The 15,507-nt window shown below is 49.9% G+C and overlaps 2 pseudogenes; both read right to left on the bottom strand.

Moving 5' to 3' along the window:
• Positions 1–11,689: 11,689 nt before the first annotated feature.
• Positions 11,690–13,951, bottom strand: LOC142831177 (uncharacterized; annotated as a pseudogene).
• Positions 13,952–13,960: 9 nt separating this feature from the next.
• Positions 13,961–15,202, bottom strand: LOC142831176 (up-regulator of cell proliferation-like; annotated as a pseudogene).
• Positions 15,203–15,507: the final 305 nt, after the last annotated feature.

The following is a 15,507-nucleotide window of genomic DNA, read 5'->3' as shown; positions in this document are numbered from 1 at the left end:
TTCTCATCCCCTGGATTTTGACTTGTGAAGGATGCTCTTAGAAACCAGGATTGAGAAGCAGACGACACTGAAACTGAAGAAAAGAAACATTTAAAGCCAGAACAACTTTTTGCTTCCAGTACAAATGAACAGCTCCAGAATAGAAATGCGCAAAATATAAATGAGCACATGCGAAAGCACCAGCATGTACAAGCTGGCACAGAAGTTTTGAGGTTTTGGACTCAATCAACAGCATTGTCCATGCAGAAATCATGTCAGCTATTCGCCTGTCTCCCTCCCATACACTTATTACTGATGAAAGCACAGCTATTTCTATCACCAAGTTGCTTGTCATTTACTTCAAGTTCGGAGATGCAGCATGTGCAGGGCAGAAGACTGTGTTTGGTGGAACGATTCAATTATCTGCCTGGAATGCACAAGCTGCTACAGCTTGTTACGTTACCAAATTTGAGGGGAGCAGCCAGATCGCTGCTGCACCCATAGGTGGGGGTGTTGGCCCCAGAAATTGGTATAAAAGGGAGCCATGTGAGGTATTGAATGGGAGCTTATTGTTTGCTGATCTTATGTACGCTATTTATGTGAGTGTATAATGTCTGTGTGTGTAGGTAGGAATCTGTAATCTGTGTGGAAGTTGAATATTTCTCTGAATGTGGTTAAGCATTGCTATGGACAGGCTGATTAGCCAGGCCCTGTGGGACAATGGCACTTGATGGGCCAAAGACACACCCAAAGAATGGGGGCTGTCACCTGAGAGCAGCCAGCAGGAAACATAGAGATTGGCCTCTGACCAGGTGACCTGCTGCATACAAGAAGAGGCCAGGAAGGAGGTATAAAGAGGCCATGTGGTCGATGCCATTTTGTTCTCAGCTCAGCACTTCATCCCAGAGGCAGCATTGCAGGGATGGAAGAGCCTGGAAGACCTGTGAACCCATCCTGATGCTGGGATGTGCAATAAGAACTTTTAAACCAGCAGCTGTAACATCTCTGCTAGAGCCTGCACCAAAGACTGGGAGATTCGGTGCATGTAACGTAATATTCTTTAACAACCTTACTCTCATGCTTTTCTTTCTTGTGATAATAAACCTTTAGTTTTAGATTCTAAAGGATTGGCCCAGCGTGATTTGCGGGTAAGTTCCAGAGGGTAAATTGACCAGGGATCTGTGGCTGGTTTCTTGGAACCGGACAGAACTTGTTCGGGGTAGGTGGGATTGGGTGCTAGGACCCCCCTCCCCCACCTGTGTATGAGGCCCGGGTCCATCTGGGGCACGGATATTGCTAGGGTGTAGGGGTTTTGCTCGTGAGGCTTCAGGCAGGCAGCTGAAGTGCTCTGTGGGACTGGTTTGTGGCCTGTTTGGAGAGGTCACCAGTCTGGGGGCTGTAAGGAGCCCCGGATTTGAGGAATTCGCCCTGAGCGGACGCCCTCAGTTGTGCCCAGACAAGGCCCGGTCTGTCACACAGCTGCTCTCAAAGCCTTTGACACCTTGAATAAGCAGGATCTGATGAAAACGGTGATGTTCACTTCAGATGGTGCTGCAGTCCTGCTAGGGAAAAACAATCGTGTTGCCACACAACTCAAGCAGTGCATCCTACTTTTAACAGCACAACACTGCCTGGCCCATCGAGAAGAGCTGGTTTGGCAGAGGCATGGAACCAAGTACCAAAACTGAAGATAAGAGAGAAACTTTTGAAGACCGTTTATAGAGACTTTTGCAGATCCTCAGTCCGAAGAGGACAATTGGAGGAAATAGCAAATGTCACAGAAAATGAGACCGTATCATTGAAACCTCTTAACTGAAGAAAGGTGGCCATCTAGACATTTTGCTGGAAGTGCTTTGCTGAGTAATTATGTAAATATTTGGACAGGAAATCTCAGAAAATAATGACCCAGCAGCCTGACTAAGTTCTCTGATACTAATTGCCACGTCACTGCAGCTGTATTAAATGATGTCTCGTGAATTAGCAGAACTGACCAAATGCTGGCAGAAGGGCTCTTTAACAACAAATGAGGCTGTGCAGTTAGCAAGGGCCCAGAGATGCAGGATGAGAGGGCAGGATCTTGGAGAAACAGTGTGAAAAATCGAACCGAATCAATCACAACCGATGACTGGTTCAGCAGTGAACCTATTCTACGTTTCATCTCCCTGCTGTGTGAGCCTCTGAGTAAGAGGTTTCCAGAGAATGAACTAAATGAATGGGCAGCTTTTCACTTTGCCTCACTTCCCCCACATCAAATCAGGGGTGAATCTGGCACTGAAAATATTAGCAAGCTAGTTGTCAAATACAGAAACATGTCAGACCTCAGTCAGGTGTCATCATCAGCCCAAAGACCAGGGAGGAGGAGGAGCAATTCGTTGCGAACCAGTACAAGGCTCCAAATACATAATTCCAGATAAACACGAAGCAAAGATGATGACAAATTTGCAGGAAATGGTGACTTTCATGTGACAGAATGCAGGACAATGCAGTGTAGTGTCACAACTGGTACATACATGGGCAATATTGAAACTAAATTATGAACCAGATAGAAAGATCACCTGGGTATGCTAATGAGGATCAATTTTCTCTCTGCCAGTGAGGATATGTCTACACTACAAAGTTAATTCGAACTAATGGCCGTTAGTTCGAATTAACTTTCATAGCATCTATACATACAAACTGCTTAATTCGAACTTGGTAAACCTCATTCTATGGGGAATAATGCCTAATTCGAAATAGCTAACTCAAAATAAGTGCTGTGTAGACACTTATTTTGAATTACAGGGCCTCCAGCCCTTCCCAGTTCCCCCTGGTGGCCACTCTGGCCAAACCAGGAAAACTCCTCTCCTCTCCCCCGGCCCTGGGGCCCTTAAAGAGGTAGACTCTTGCCAGATGGCACTTACCGGAGCCAGGCCTGCCAGCAGTCTCTGCCCCTGACCCAGTGGCCCCAGGATGAGCCAGGCAGCCAGTGCCAGCCAGCTCTACTAGGCCCAGTACCCCAGCACCCAGGGGCCAGCCAGAGGCCGTAGACGGTGTGCGCCCTCCTGGACTAGTGCAGAGGTCATGGACCTCATTGAGGTTTGGGGCAGGCCCCCAACGTCCATGATCTCTGCACTAGGCAGAGGAACGCGGCCATCTATGGCCACATAGCGGCCACCCTGGCCCGAAAGGGACACAGGCGCACCCAGGAGCAGGTGCGCCTGAAAGTCAAAGAGCTGCAGCAGACGTACGCTAGGGCCACCAGGGGCGGCACCGCAGCAGGGGCTGCCACCTGCCCCTATTTCCCCACCCTCGACCAACTCGTGGGGGGCGGGGCAGTCCACGCCAGCCCAGGAGGCAGCGAGCCGGGGCTGCAGGGCCCTGACCCGGGCACACCGGAGGGGCCACCACCAGCTGTTCCGGCACCGCAGTCGGCAGGGTCGTCCAGGGAGGCCATACCACGTAAGTGCTAGCACTGTCCCCTGCCTGGGGGGGGGGACGGCAGGCGGGGGGGAGACCAGGGACGGCGCATGTGGGCCATGCCTCCCACGGATCACACAGCCACCTGTGCAGGTGCAAGCACGCGCCATGCCACCCTTGGGCAGGTGGCTCCAGCTGCATGACACCCAGGGGCCATGGCCCAATAGGCACATGCGTGTGTGAAGAGACCTGACACGCTCCCAACCCCGGGGTGGGACCCAGCAGGACGCTCTCCCTTCACACGCCCCCTCTGCACAGAAGCAGGGGACATCTCCCCCCCACCCCGGCCATACTATACACGGCACAGGGGCCTGGGTGCCGTCTTGGGGCAGCTCCCAGTCCCGGGGAGAGCCAGACATCCTGACCATGGCCTCTGTGCAAGCACAGCGGCTCTGACGGTGCAGGGCACGGTCACATCATCCACTGTGTCCCCAGGGAGAACTGACCACTTCTTTTCTTTCTCTACAGCTGCACCAGCTGCTCATACCACTCTGCCCGGGACATGCTCCCGCTCCTGCAGCCTGCTCTGGGCCACCACCACACGGCAGGAGTACTGGGACCAGCACCTGGGGGCCCTGCGAGCCCTGCACCGCATCGTCCAGGCCTGGATGCTGAAGGACCTGAAGCTCCACTAGGAGCAGCTTGCAGAGAACCAAGCGAGGAACTGTCACCTGCAGGTCCTGCTGCAGAGCATGGTGCCCCGTGCCGGTCCTGCGCCTGCTGCCCCCCAACTACTGTCCCTTCTCCCACTTCTGCCCCCCTCCCACCTATTCCTCCTGAACCTCTACACCCTCCTCCTCAATATCCACACCCCCCACCTCAACCTCTGCACCCTCCTACCCATCACCCCGGGGATGCCGAGGCCCCCTCCCTTGCCATGCTGGGAGGCGGTTGGCCCAGTGAGACCCCCACCCCTGATCCCTGAGCTTCCCCTCCCCCTTCTTCCCCTTGCTTCCCCCTTCCAGTTCCCTCCTCCCAGTTTTCTCCCTCCCCTCTCCTACCCTCTCTCCTGTCCTCTCCCGCCTCCTTTCCCCCGTCTCCCCACAGTTTCATTCCCCCTCCCCAGTTGTGTTCAATAAAGAGAGTTGTTATTTTTGAAAATACGTGTCTTTTATTTGACATCAGGAAGGGTGGGATAGGGAAGGGTAAGTGGAAGGACGAGAGGGGGGAATGTGCACAAACCCCCGGTGGGGCAGACCTGGGAGACTGTTAGCACTCCTCAGGGTGGAAGCTCTCCCGCAGGGCCCCCTGGATCCTGACAGCCCCTCGATGGTCTTCCCGGATAGCAGCCTGCAGACAGTGCAGCCAGGCAGCTGTCAACGTGTCCGCGAGACACAGCAGAGTCCCCGGGGGCAGGTCTGGTTCCATGTTGCAGAGTGCCGTGGTGTCCCGGGTGAGGGCAGGCAGAGCATTCGGAGACACAAATGCTTTGCTGTCCCTCAGCAAGGTAGACCAGCAAGCAGAGAAACCTGAGAACTGTCTGTCGAAGATGGGGGGTCGGGTCCTTTTAAGCACAGCCCTCGACTAACCTGAGGCAGCAGCCCCACACACTAAGTCCGACTCTGATGCCCTGCTGGCACTGGTTCCAGCCAGCTTTACCTTCGATTCAGGGTCCACTCAATGTGGACGTGCTATTTCGAATTAGAAAAATGCTAATTCGAGTTAGTTTTTGTGTCTAGATGCGTTATTTCGAATTACCTTAATTCGCATTAACTAATTGAATTAAGTTAATTCGAAATAACGCTGTAGTGTAGACATAAACTGAGGGAGATGGAAACCCTGACGCTGTGTAGGAACACTGGAAGAATTGGAACAGCAGAAAAGAAAAGTTTTGTCATGATGACTAGCAGCAACTAACTTCCCATCATCAGCTAGAAGCTGTGATTAGTGGTCTTCTAAATATAGCAAAGAAAAGAAGGAATTTTGTGTGTCAAAACCAAAACTTTAATTTTATGTTTCACAAGTCACAACAACAGACTCTCGATGCAATTTTTTCCCATAGAAAGATGCTCACGTTTTTTTTCACATGTGTAAAGTCAAGAGACATAATCTTTAATTTCAAGCATAAACTGTAACACCTAGTTCTTTTCACGTGTTAATACGAATGATAACAGAATTTGTTTGGTATGTCACGAAAAAGGTTAATTTTGAGTTATGTCTCAAAGGAAGAGAAACTTCTAAGATACCAAATGGCTACTGAAAATTTTGCAATATTTATTTTCTTTGGTTTTGACTTCATATTCAACAAACATTTAAATTCAGGCACCTTGTCAATTTTCCCTTGCAGTAGTATTCTTTCTTCTGTAATATTTTAAATATATCTAAGATATTTGTTAGTAACCTGTGGGTGCCACACATCCGAACAAGTGCCCATGACCTCAATATTGACCTCAAACCCCACAGCCAGCGAGGGGCCAAGGTCAAAGTGAGTAACTCTTTGTTCCCATCAAACCCAATAAAAGAAATAAAAGCTTGTTAAGTAGCAGGTTTGAAGCACCGGAAGGACGGATTATCAGATGAAAATCCATGTAATTCCTGTCAAGCATTTCAAAATCTGGACCTCATTAGCATGGGGGAAAGAACCAGTGACCATTCAATGAGAAGTTTGACACGCTATCATTGAATCAGAAGTTAGGTTCCCAAAAAATTGTGACCTAGGGCAGGGGACTGGAGTGCAGGGCTTTGGGATGTGACCTGGGTAGGAGGGGAGTGTGATCTGGAGCAGGAGATTGGGGTGCCTGATTTGGGAGGGGGGATGGATGCAAAGGGGGACAGGGAGTTTGGGTATGTTGAGAGGAAGGGGCAGAGAGTTGGGGCAGGAAAGGGCTGTGGTGCCAGAAGCAGGCTGTGGCCAAGAGACTAGCCTGCCTACCTGGCCACTGTTGCATGAATAACTGAGCCAGGAGGGGGGGGCAGGGGGTTATTATTAGCTGCATGATATTCCAACAAGCAGTTTGCATTGGCTAGTTTCTGCCAGAAACTGGCAAATGGGAATATGCTGAGGGCGGGGAGGCTCCTAAAACATCCCCCCTCCCCTCCGTGTTTCTGCCTGGTTCGCGTGGCTAACTGGGGAGCCTGGCTGGGGCTCCCTGCTGCCTCCGTGGGCCAGATCCAGTGCACAGGCCGTATTTTGCCCAGGACTGTCTTAGCAGAAACACTGGTCACCATCTATTTTCTATGCTTCTTAGCGGGGCCTGCTCTTAAACCCCACAGCTTTGTGCTCAGAACGTTGGGACTCTGGCTACAGACAGGGGCCCAGTTGAGAATGAGTCAAATCAAAACGGAGTGTTGGGAAGCGCCTGTTGCAGCCCCAGCCCCCACCCGTCCCTAGGCCGAGGAGGCACCAATCTCTGCGGTGGGCTGGGAAAGGCTCCGGGAATTACCTTCTGTACAGACTCATCCTCTCTCCAGCGCCCGCGGGGACAGCGGCTGCCCGAGGTTCTTGACAGAGGCTCAGTTCTCGTCTCTCGGATCCTTGGGCGCCGGCCGTTGCCAGCCAGTTGGACTGGAGGCAGGACAAGAACGCTGCAGCCACAGTCTTTGTTGCTGTCACACATGACATCACAATACACTCAGGCCTCCATCCAGAGACCAGCCTCCCCGCCCAGGTAACTCTTCTCCCATCCCACAGCCAGGCCCGGGGCAGCGCGGACACCCACAGCTGGCTTGTACTGGAAAGCTACTGGGAAGGAAGGCAGGAGGCAGAACCTTCCCTTGGCCTAGCCCTGCCCCCTCCCCTCCATGCACGGTGGGTCCCACTGAGGGACAACAGAAATTCCCAGGGGTGGGGGCTGTGACTGTTGAGGAGCTGGCTGCGGTGGGCTCAGGGCGCTCTGCTTTTCGGGGAGCAGTCTCACGCAGACAAAAGCTGCCTTTCTTCTCTCGCTCTGCCTGAGCAGGGAAGGAAAAAGACACTCTCCTTCGAGCAGGAGTTGAACCAGACACCCAGGGGTAACTTGCTGAGCCGCTCCTACAGTCCACCACTCTGCAGCTGAGCTACTGTTATTGTGTTTACTGCTTTGCCCTTAATAATGGTGGAGGGAGTTAGGACGAGGCAGCAAAATCTGATAGCCCTGGGGTGGGACCCAGAATGGTGGGTTCTGGGTCTTGCAGTATTGTGAGATATGTGCCCCTCCCCTCGAAAGGGGGCACCCAGTTTGTGGCATGGCTGAGTCATAAAGAAGACCCTGCAGCACCTGTAGAGTGGGGGCGGGGATCTCCTGACAGACAAGGCACCCTCAGAAGAGGGCATGTGAGTTCTGCAAACTAATTCCTGGGGCAACCAGCAGGTGGCGCTGCCCTGGGGAGTGAACCCCATTGCAGGGCCTAAGCCCTTTCTGACCAACCTCCACTAAGCAAGATCCAGCTGCTCTGTCAGTTCGTGGGGGGATCTGGTACTTGCTGGAGACGTGTGTCAGCGGCAATGCAGTACAAAGGTGACTGGGGCACTTTGCAGCTCCCACCACACCCTGGAATGAGGAGCAGCAATCAGGCAGTGCCAAGCACCCGGGGCTCAACTGGAGACAGGGGGCCAGATCCCAGCTGGGTGGCCATGGGGTGGGGCCAAATCCCCACAAGCAGGAAGGCTGCTGGACCCGCCGGCCATGGGGCGGAGAGGGGAGGTTGGGAGGATGCTGATCCTGCGCAGTTTACAGCCTGCGTGAATGAGGGGGGGGCATTTAGCAGAGACCGACGCGCCCCGTCCAGCCCAACACACGGTGCTCGGCTGGGTGCCAGTGGCTCACCCACCCGCTGGCTCACCCCCAGCGCCAGCCAGCGCCGGGTTCCAAGCGCACCGCCCAGCGCACGCCCCCCCCCCCCCCCCAGAGAGCGGCTGTCGCTCTCGGGCGCCGCCCGGCCCCCAGGCTCTGTCTGGCCAGAAGGTTCCATTCAGGCTCCGGGGAGGAGCCAGCGAAGCCCAACCTGAAACTTTCCCCTGCTGGGAGGGACGGAGCCGCCCGAGTCGCCTCTGGAGCTTGGTTTGCACCTGTCAGGCCCTAGCCCAGGCAAAGCCCAGCTGCAGCTCCGCCAGCTAAAGCAGGAACAGGATGTTACTCAGGAAGGCAGCTGCCAACAGGCCACATGGAGCCGGGCCTGGCCAGCACAAGGATGCTGAGCCTGATCTAAGCTCCACCGCTCCACAGCCGGACAGAGCCACCGGGACCAGGATGGGTGCTGGGTGCAGTGTGATGCGAAGGGGCTCTCCAGCATAGCGCTGGTCGGCACTCCACAGCTCAACAAGACGTGAGGCCAGCGTGGGGCCCCCTGTGCCAGGGCTGTGGCTGAGGTTACGTTCCTGTCTGCAGCACAGCTACCAACTGGATCAGAGGGCAAACTGTATGACAAGTGTGTCCTCATTTCCCTCTTCCTGCTGGCTCCCAAATGCTGCCCACCCCTCGGACGTGTCTTTGGCCCCCAGAGTGTGTGATGCCTGGCACAGGGCAGTGGGTGTCCAGCGGGCACTGAAGCTACTTCTAGACTGCAGGAATTTGTTGGATAAGGGAGAAGTGGTGGACATGGTATATCTAGAATTTTGTAAGGCATTTGATGTGGTCTTGCATGATCTTCTTATCAATAAACTAGGCAAATATAACTTAGATGGGGCTTCTATAAGGTGGGTGCCTAACTGGCTGGATAACTGTTCTCAGAGAATAGTTATTAATGGTTCACAATCACGCCCGAAGGGCAGAACAAGTGGGATTCCACAGGGTCTGTTCTTGGGACTGGCTCTGTTCAATAGCTTCATCAACTATTTAGATATCGGCATAGAACGTACGCTTATTACGTTTGCAGATGATACTAAGCTGAGAGGGGTCTCAACTGCTTTGGAGGATAGGGTCATAATTCAAAATGGTCTGAGGTAACTAGGATGAAGTTTAATAAGGACAATTGGGAAATGCTACACTTAAGAAGGAACAATCCATTTCACATATAGGCTATGTCTACACTGAGCACTGTGACGCAATAAGATATGCAAATGAGGCGCAGGGATGAATATCACCGTGCCTCATTTGCATACCCAATGAGCCGCCATTTTGCAGAAAGCTCTTTTCCACAAGAAAGTGCTGTCTACACGGCTCCTTCTTGTGCAAAAAAACCCCTCTTGCACAGAGACGTTTTTTCTGAAAATAAGCAGGATAATGGCTCTGCACAAGAGGGTTTTTTTGCACAGGAAGGAGCAGTGTAGACAGCTCCTTCTTGCAGAAAAGCCTCTTGCGCAAAAAGTGGCCGCTCATTAAGCATGCAAATGAAGCTCAGCAATATTCCACGCTTAGCCTCATTTTCATATTTCTTGCGCAAAACCAGTGCAGTGTAGACATAGCCATACAGAACGGGAAGTGACTGTCTAGGAAGGAGTACTGCTGAAAGGGATCTAGGAAGGAGCACTGCTGAAAGGGATCTAGGAGTCATAGTGAACCACAAGTTAAACATGAGTCAACTATGTGACACTGCTGCCAAAAAAGCAAACATGATTCTGGGATGCATTAATACGGGGTGGATAATAATTTTTTGCTGTGGGCCTGTGACGGGGCATTTGCCGTGCACTTGCCCTTTAAGGGCAAAACCCCAGCCTTGAGCAAGGGCTGTGAGCAAAGCCCCAGCTGAGGCAGTTCTAGCTAACCAGGGCCCAGCTGGTGACCATATAAAGGAGGACTCCAGGTGGCAGAGGGAGAACTGAGTGGTGGTGTGGAGAGAGAGTAGTAGGGGCCTGACTGCCAGGGAAGCAAGTGGCTTCCTGGAGGTAGGGCAGATCTGGGGAAGCGGTGGCCAAGCAAGGCCCCAGGCTGCAGAGCCTGAAGCAAGGCCTTAGGCTACTTGTGAGGTAGTGAGGCAGCCATGCTAGGCAGGGGCAGCAGGTCCACACTGCTTTGCCAGCGATGAGTGGCCATTCCAGACTGTAGTTTGCCCCTCAGGGCTAGATGCAGACTGGCAGTGGGTCACTGAGGCAAGGGGGGTGCAGGGGACCTGGGTGAAGGGAATGGGGTGCCCCGGGAAGGGAGAACCCTGAAGTGCAAGCAGGATAAACACCAACCTCTGGAAGGGGGCTCAGACACTAGAGTGGGCCCTGCTGGAGGGCAGTGTCCTGGGGAGGATGCCAGGAAAAAAGAGAAACATGGGGAGCCCCCAGCTAGAGGGAAGTGTCCGGAGAGCCAAGCAAGCTAATTCCCAAGACTGGAGGCATCATGGTGATGAGTCTGCCCTGTGTCAGGCCACTTCAGAACTGTTTGAAGCTCTCTTTCTAGATCTCCTGGAATAGCTTTTCCCAAAATAAGCTTGCAGTGCGGCTGTACCCTAAGAAAGAAGAGGATTTCTATCATGCAGAGCCGGCTGGCCCTTTAACACTAGACCGCAGTGTTAGTGAGTGGGGAGAGGCAGGGTTTACTTTCATTTAGGAACAAGCTTTCAGACGTTGGTGACTCTTATATGGCATCTTGTAGAGATGAGGCTGTTCACAATAGGGTGGTGGTCTATTGGGGGGACCAGTAATTTTTGCAGGGGGGCACTTTACAAATTTTGGGATGGGGTCATGGCTGGCTCCACCTCATGAAGGGCTGGGGCTTTGGGCAGAATGGGCAGGGCTGGAGACTTGTCTCTCCCCAGAGTTGTCTGGGGCCAGAGGCTTTGAATGAAAACACAGCAAAGGGCTCATGGCCTTACTGCTACTGCAGTGCCTGGCAGCTGCCCACAATTTCTGTGGCTATTTAAAGGCATCGCAGCTCTGACTCCTGCTGGTTTAGCACTATAGCCGTGAGCCACAAGCCTTTTAAAAAGGATCCTGCTGCCTGAGCCACTGCCTGGAAACTCGGGGGCAGAGGCAGCAGGATATAAATAGAAAGCAGCCAGATGCAGTCCACAAGCCGGATTGAAGTGTTAGGTGGGCTACATCTGGCCCCTGGACGTACCCTTCATGTTTGTAGGAACCAACGTTTCTGCCCTGCCCCAACACACTTCTTACCAAATTAATAATAATCCTAACAACTTACCCTTTCTAAACGTCTTCCAATCAGAGTATTTCTGAGCACGTTATGAACATTCTTGAATTAGGCAGCATAATCTGCTGAGAGGTGGGTCAGATTCTCGATCCCCTCTTTTACATGACAAACTGAAGCATACGGAGGTTAAGAGAAATTACCCAACTAACACAGCAGTTCAGTGGCAGAGCTGGAAATTGAACCCAGAAATCTTCTTCCCAGCACGTCTGATCCACTATCCCACATGCTCATCTCAGAACCAGGAACAGAACACACCTGTCCTAGTCTTTAGCCACCAAGACCAACCATTTCCTGATGGATATGGGGGAGAGAATGAGGTACTGCTCTCTGCTCTGTGCCAGCAGCACCTTCTTTTAGAATCCTGGTTCTTTTCAGTAGGTTTCTTTCTGCACTGGAACCCTGAGCTGCTACAAGTTACTGTCTAGATGGCAAGTTCCACCAGTCACGCTGAAGAGCTTTGTCGTCAGGAACAGGGGAATGAGGGAAAGGAGATGATGGCATGAGCCAAATGGAGCAGAGGTGAGGAGACAGACTGCAGGTGAAGGGTGGAGTCAGGACAGAGGAAGGGGAGAGGGAGCATTACAAGTGCACCATTAATGGCATGGGATTTGCTAACTTCTGATCATGGTGCACTGTCCCAATTATAACTGGGCCAGAAATGCAGCTAATCTTCTATCCGGAATGAGACTGTCCCAGCTCTTCTAATAAAGTGCACTTTGTTGGGCTATTGTGTACGCTACCCTGAGATACTAGTTGTCTGGGTGAGGGTATTGATACTTGAATGAGTTGAGCTGCCCTGTTCTTGGAGTGAATTAGATGGTTATTGGCTGTCACCACTGCTCTGGTGAAATGCGACTGGGTTTAGCACTCCAGAAACCTCAATTTCTCTCGTATCACAAAATAGATTTTTATTCTGATGTTCTGAATGGTGTTAATAGATGAAATTACATGTGTGTGTGAAGTTGGGTTTTTCAAATCTGTTTTGAAATCCAGTGACTTCATCCGATCATACTAGCACCTGCTTAGCACATTAAAAATAGCAATTAAAACCAAATCCCTGATCCTGTACGGAAGGGCAGTTTTTGAGACTTTGGCTGCAGAACTGTAGTGGCTGCATATTTCATTCCCTATTTATTCAAGTGCAATCTCCACACCCAAGAATGCCCACGTGAAGCACTGTGGGCCCCTCTTCTATAGGTTAAAAGGGGCAAAGAGTAGATGAAAATGGTTCATTTTTGCCCATCCAGTGACTTCATCCCATCATATCGGTATCTCATTTAGGAGTATATCTGTGTGTTTATTTCATAGCAAATGTTTCCTGTATCCTCTCCAAAGCATGTGCTTTGACTTCTTCCTCAGGATCTTCCAAATCCTCAGCCTGTTGGTACTAATCTAATCTGTGCCTTTGTATTCAAGCTTTGACAAACTTCACATAGTTGAAGTTCTCATGTTCAAACAGCTTCTTCTGCACAGTGAACTGAAGAAAAAGTCCAGCTGGCACATTCAATAGACTGTCCACTGCTGAGTCATTCACTATTTCTAGCCCGAGTTTTTTGCTAACATAATCCATTAAGGCAAGCTGGAGACACTGATCGCTGAAGTCCTTGGCTCTGTGTTGTTGGGCATCTTTTTTCAAATAATGGCTCTTAAATATAGAGAAATATTGAAGTATCAGTTGTTCCAGCCATTGCTGAGGATCATTTTCTTTGGGGAAAATCATCATGCATCTTCGGAAATGTGTGAGCGGCTTCCCCCAAAATGTGAAGCTTCAGATCAACTTCAGAGCAAACTGGAGTCTGAAGTGTTTTCAATTCCTCCTATTGAAGTTTCTCATTGAACATATGTAACAATTTCCTGCAAAATGTTCATCAGTCTACCTTGAAATAGACCCTCTTCAATGTAACTATTACATTTGGCCATCAGCGTTTCAGCAGTTTTTTCTGTTTTCTGTAACCGTTTTTGTTTTTTTGTAAACCAATGTTTCACTGGTTGGTCAATCAAAAGTCTAAATGTTTGGTTCTCATGTTGACAGAGTTAATTCTAGAATTCCTCAAGCTTTTTGCTGCTCGTATCTTCTGACTGAACTTCCTTTGTTATCCAAGTCTTTTTGCAGATAGAACTCAATTTTTTCATGAATTTCATGGTTCTATAAAAAAGGGGCACCAATTCTGAAATTTTCTTTCCAAATTTTTTCAAATTGCATATCCAATTCATGGTTTTCCAGTTTACTTTCTTTTCTCCAGCCTTCTTCGAAAAACATGTCCACTGTCCTTCCAATTACTTCCATGTTGTCATCTTGAATATTGGCTATATTGCGGTGGCGACCCTCTTTAATGTGAGTGGCTTCCTTACATTTCTTAAATGAGTGAGCAACTTTCCAGTTTTTTCTTCAGGCTCTTTGCACTTCTGATACAACAATATTTGGAAAGTGGGGCAGCAAATCTGAATCTGGTAGAATAGTACAGGGAAAGTTGTAAGAGCTCCAGAATTTTCTGTTGTCCACACAGTAGTCTCTGTTGCATTTCAGATTGTTAGCTGTTATTCATCAGGAGAGAGAGATTCTTAATTGCAGTCCGGCAACACTTGTACCAACTGCGTTTTTTCCAGATCATCCTCCATGATATCAGAAAAGTTTATTTTCTCATTTAGATTTTTCATCTTTGCTGCAGTTTTCATCACTTAATCCAGTAGCTCCTGGAGGCGTTTCCTGTGTCTCGTGTTTTGTTCACATGCAGAACGATCACTGACGTTCTGATGCGCAAATTAGCAGTGGGATTTATGCCCCGCTCTTTGCTTTCTGAGAAATCCATGGAGCACAGCTTTCAAAATCTTTCATTTCAGTGGCATTCTCCATGACCATGTTAACAATGGTTCTGTTGTTCAGTCCAGTCACCAGGATAGCCAACTCGTTGTCATGTTGATAACTCTCTTCCACCTTGGCCTGTTCAGGGGCTTTCATACTTTGTGTCCATCACCAGGATGAAATCACAGCCCTGTTCCTTTTCTAAGATTGCTCTAGCTTGAAGGAGCAACATGAAGGCTCCCTGCGTACCTCAGCCGCTACTTACTGCAAACTGCCGCTGGAATGTGGTGTTCAAGAAGGTGGATTTCCCAGTGCTCTGCACTCCCAGCATCATCACAACCAGCATTTTGGTCCTTCCCCTCAGCTTGGCCCAGAGTTCAGAATGTCGGTCACCCATTGCTGTGGGAGGTTGCAGACATGTCCGTTCATCAGGTGAACAGGAAGCTCTTTTAGCATGAGGTCAATTGCGATGCCTGAGAGGTGGGTGAGTTGCCTTCCACTTTTTAGGGTATTGCAGCCTTTAACCATGGGGTGCACAGCCTCCTGAGACTTCCCCAACTTTCACATGGAATGCTCAACCTGTAAAGAAGTGGCAGAACTAATCTGAGAGACTTGCATTTCTCTTTGTATTCAGCCTGTAGGTTCAGAACAATTCCTTCTATCAGTGTGATCCAGCTGAAATTTGATCCATTTCAGAAAATAGTGTTTCTCTAATGCAAGTAGATGTTGTACAGAATTTGAGTCTAGTCAAACCATTACTAAGATCACATTTATTCTGTCTGTGTAATTGCAAAATCTTATCTTTCAGCTGAGATTTATATTTCTCAGAGGGATATCTTCCCTGACCTCTCATTCGACACAGTTCTTTTTCCACATTAGCCAGGATTTTCCATAAATCCCTGAAGAGCTTTAGTATTTCTTTCTCTGAGGCAATTTTTTTAATGCAGTTGCTTGCAAACTGACATTCCATGCTGTCATCATCTATTTGGATGCCTTGTTCACTCACTGGAAATAAAACTTCCTGCATCAGAATCAACAGTGTTTCCTCTTGGGGTCCTCCTCTGTTTTATCCAAGAGATCATATTCCTCCTCTATGAAATTGGATTGGGAGACTGATTCATCCAAGATAATTTCTAGGTCTTTTGGAAGAATTTCTATTAATTTCTTTTGCAGATGATAATCTCTGAGGGTTTTTCACCAGCTGATTTTTTTTTCTAATTCATGAGTCCTACGACAGAAAAGATGAGACTAATGTAAGGAACAAGAAACAGGGTA

This window comes from Pelodiscus sinensis, chromosome 12, assembly GCF_049634645.1.
Source record: "Pelodiscus sinensis isolate JC-2024 chromosome 12, ASM4963464v1, whole genome shotgun sequence".
NCBI classification, from domain to species: domain Eukaryota; kingdom Metazoa; phylum Chordata; order Testudines; family Trionychidae; genus Pelodiscus; species Pelodiscus sinensis.
This window is presented reverse-complemented; position numbering and strand designations above follow the sequence as displayed.